Source organism: Aptenodytes patagonicus, chromosome 4 (assembly GCF_965638725.1).
Source record: "Aptenodytes patagonicus chromosome 4, bAptPat1.pri.cur, whole genome shotgun sequence".
In the NCBI taxonomy this organism is placed as follows: domain Eukaryota; kingdom Metazoa; phylum Chordata; class Aves; order Sphenisciformes; family Spheniscidae; genus Aptenodytes; species Aptenodytes patagonicus.
In genome coordinates, this window is record NC_134952.1 from 83,208,291 (window position 1) to 83,212,778 (window position 4,488).

The following is a 4,488-nucleotide window of genomic DNA, read 5'->3' on the forward strand; positions in this document are numbered from 1 at the left end:
TTATGTCACCTGCCATGGCTGCCAAAGAGTCTGACCGCATCATCTTCCTAACTGCCCTTCACATCGCTGTACCTGTAATTAGATATGCCCCCAGCTGCCTCTTCACAACACCGAGCTGTCCCAGCTCCCCACTCTCCTCCCAGGTCCTCTGCCCCCAGCCCTGAGCAGCCCGGGAGCCCCAACCAGACCCTCTCTAGCATCCCTGCATTCCTCTTGAATGCGGGGGGGGAGGCCCAAACTGGACACGGTTTCCAGGTGTGACCTCCCAAGTGCTGAGCAGAGAGCCAACAGCTTCCCTTGCTCCGCTGGCCCTTGCCGGAGTGGCGCAGGCTGCGTTTGCCTCATTCGGGAAGAGAGCAGCCACAGCTATGCAATACCCAGCACGACAGAGAAGCTGCCTTCCTGCCGAGAGCCCTGCCGTGTCCAGACAAGCCCTCTCTTCTGGGGAACTGCCATTCTTCCTTATCTGCTTTACGGGGATGTGTCCAGAGAGCCTGCGCAGGACTGACAAGACAGACACAGTTAGGAACGCACCCACAGAGCCAGAGCAACAGACCCGAGAAGCAGCGCAGAAGCAGACCCTCTCTCCCCTGGGAGGAGATCGAACTCCAAACCACCTGGCCTTCTGCATTACAATAAAATGCCGGCCCGGGGCTCCCGGCTGGTACGGCGCTGCCTTTTGCAAGCACCCCTAGAGCCAGGCTGGGCAGTGCTGTAGCAATGCCAGCTACCTGAGGCGACCGGGAATGCTGTTTTCAGGCTGAACCCTCTCTTGCTGACAACTCAGTGGCGGGCCTCGACAATCCAGCCGTGTCCCTGACTTTGCCAGCAGTAGAAAGCCAGTACCAGCAGATTGGGGGCCAAGCTCTCCTCTCCCTGACGGCTGTTAGCCTTGCCGGTCTTAACCAGTCAACAGTAAGCACTCAACCCTACTGGACATCCTCCCCCAGATGCAGTAGCTGCCAGAGGCCCCCGAGGCAGTAACACACAAAGGAATTTGGGCCTGGTACATTAGCAGCGACCGGAAAGCAAGCAACAAAGCTGGAAATAATGAGATGTCAGTACCATAGTTGCTTCTAGTCATCTGCAAATGCAGCCCCTCCTCGTCAGCAGGTACCGGGAGCCCAGCTCTCCCTGGTGGCCCTGCACCGCCTGCCCGTGCTCATCGGAAGTGACAGCCCTCGCTGGCTACATCCACGTGCAGGGTCTTTATACCATTTGTCAGAGCTCCCTTGCCTCTCTCTCCTCTGCTCTCTAAAAGCCTTGAATGATCATGATGAATTATAGATTAGCTCTGGTACACACCGCCTTATGTCAGTTTTCTCATTCAACCATACAAAATCCTGCTGTTTTCCATCCCCTTCCAGAATGATCATCGTAACGGAGGAGGACGTGGAACAACTCTTCAGTTAGAGCAACTTTTAGGAGAGAAGCCAGTAGAGCTCCATGTTTAGAGGTGTGACACCCCATGGCTATTCAACTTGTACCTTAAAAAAAAACAGTGCTTTTATTTTGGGGGTGAGGAGGAGCAGACGAAATAAAAGGTCCGGTTCACGTATATAGACACAAAGAAGTCCTCATGAGCTCCTCCTGAAGGGCCACTGCAGCCCCCCATCCCCACGGGCAGGTATGCTGACATCGCTACCGGATGCCCTACGAGGATACCTTTTCAGAAGCAAATCCTAGACCAGCAACGCCCGGCTAGAGAGGAAGAGCTATCAGCGATGCGACCCGGCTTACCCCACCGGCTCCCTCCTCCTCCAGTTTCATCACGGCAGAATCGGCACACCTCCCTCCCAACAAGATGAACTAGTGTAGCATCGAGGGGGAAACAAAGGACGGAGTGCATGTCTCTGGCTGCTTGCAGATCTCAAAAGAGCTGCGTTCTCTTGGGAATAGCTCCAGCGACTGCTGCAGATACTGTCCTCGCAGCCACAGGCTCAAGATGCAATCGTGCAAGCGAAAGGATGATGTAGACAGCCAAGATATATCTCAGAGAGCTCCCATCATTGAGAAAGAGCGTCCTCCTTTTCCCCAGGGCCCTGTCCGTATGTCTATCAGCATCACGGGGGGGTGGGAGCTGAATGCCTCTCTGCTCCTGGCTGATATGGCAGGGGAAGAGGAGAAGGATGCTGCATCAGAAGAACTGCTCATCGGTGCCTGCATTCCTCCACTGCCCCAGAGGGTTAGAAAGGCTCAAATGACAGCCCTGCTGGGATCGACACACCGAATTCCTGGAGCTGAGGGAACAACGTCCTTGCTGGACAGGACACGCGTCACCCGAGGAGCCTCGGAGAGTGGAAAAGGCAAGTCCTCACCTGGCAGGGACAGGTAAAGACCGTGCTGAGATGGGTTTGCCGAAGAGCCTTCCTGAAACGCGCGAGACGAAGGTGCCTGCCATGGACTAGACGATCATTGTAGGTCCCTTCCAACTGAAATATTCTGTTCTATGTTCTATCTTTGTCAAGGGCAGCCCGAGTCCCCTTATCTTCCTGGCTAGCAGCAGACGCTTCCAGGGAAGGAAGAGAAAAATGGAGTAACAGGCCCCCAGGAGAGAGCATGATTCCTCTCAGCAGCCCTTCGCACTGCCAGACTGAAGGAAGAAGGATTTTGCCAAAGAAAGCGAGCTGAGGACATGATGGTTTTGGCCGCTGGGAGAACCACCTTGCCAGACACAGAATACATGAGAACACCCTGGAGGAAGAGGAAGTAGGTTTAAGTCTTTAACAGCTGCGAACTCTTACGCCAAACTTCAGTGAAAAGCCTGATTTGGACGTTACGCTGGGAGGAGACTGAAGTGGTACTAAAATGCTTTCAGCAAACAGACTCCCGTTGATACAGTCTGAGACGTTTTCGAGTTGCACCATTTGATTTTTAAGGTGTCTTGGAAAAAAACCCGTAAGGACCGCTGGGAGCATCTTCGACAGAGAAACAAAACCCAACTTCTGAAAGCCACACAAAAGAGAGGAGCTCATGCTTATTTTCTGAACTTTTCTTCGCGACTGCTTGTCTGTATTCGATGCCACCTCTAACGGGCCAATGCGAGCTTCCCTTCAGCTATTTTTGAGACTGTACCCTAGCAAGTTGTAAAACTTATTTATGCCCTCTCTGCTAGTACAGCAGAGGAGAAGACTTCCTCCAGTGAGACAAAGCATCTAATCCAGTCTTTCCAACTGAACATCAACGGCACCGTTTTGTTCCTTTGAACGCTGGCGCCTGACAATGCCAGCACAGCACACAGAGCTGGTAGTCAATCTTCCTTTCCTGCTCTCCTATTTTTTGACCTAACGTTTTTAATCTTTGAAAGTAGCTGGAGGCGTTTTCTTTAGACTCCCCCTATTATCTTAATCACTTGAGCAGAGAAACAGAACAGGTAGCCTACCTTACAGTCTGCTTTGCAAGCTTTGGTTCATAGAGAAAGGGTAATGCCATGTAAGATGACTGGGAAGTTACCCCATAAAAACCCCCAAAGGTATGAAAGGCAGCTCAGAGCTCACTAAGAGCTCTGCTTTTGTCCGAGCACCACCACCAAAAAAATCACTGCTCAAAAATGCAGCAGATGGAAGGGAACCTTTTTTTTTTTTTTTTTTTTTTGAGTGAAGGTGACGGAAGAGAGGTGAGCAGTTTTGCAAGTGTGCCGCAGGTGCTTCAAAGCAGAGCTGTAACGGAAAACTAAAAAGCTCCAAGAGGAATTGCTTGTGCTGACCTGGAAGATATAGGAAAGAAAAACAGTTTCAAAACCAGCTGGAGCAGCATGCTTTTTTATATACGGATATAAAAAGCATGGGGAAAAAAAAAAATAGAAGAAACCTCCTACCGGCATTTAGCAACTCTTTAAACAGGGCTGACATGTGCAGTGCTGGAAGTATTGTCTGTTTCTCAAAAGAGCAGTCTTTAAAATCAGGAGGATAAATGTTACACTTACGGAAGTGTATTTCTCCTCCTGCGCTTCCCCAAGCAGACATAACTTGTTCAGTGCGACAGCAACAAAGCCTTATTCTTCATCTGTTCATGTGTCCAGATCCAACAGCCTCTGCTTCAACCCCCAATATATCAAGCAAAACAACAGCTCACGTGCACGCAGCAGCAATCTACTGTCGGTGGGATATCGCAGTCACCTACTTTATCTTTGATCCTAGCCCTGGAAGAGCAGAGAAACAGCTCCTCTCCCGCAGTGCCACGAAAACAATATCAGCATTGATTGACTCTGGTTCGGTACATAAAAATAAGTTATCAGGAGGACATAATTTGGCCACGTTCCACTTTAGTCTGTACTGCACAGAACATCAGGCATCTACAGGGAGCTTTCATTTAAGGTGGTTCCTCCCCCCTCCCCAACCAAGAATGATAAAAAGATGACAGTGTTAGCCCAGAACAATAAGTCATTGAGAAGATAAAAATACAGCAAAGATTCCTTTACCTCCCTGAAAAGGAAAACGCAACAAGCACGAAAGATGCCGATTCTCTCATTCTTTAAGGAAGCAACAC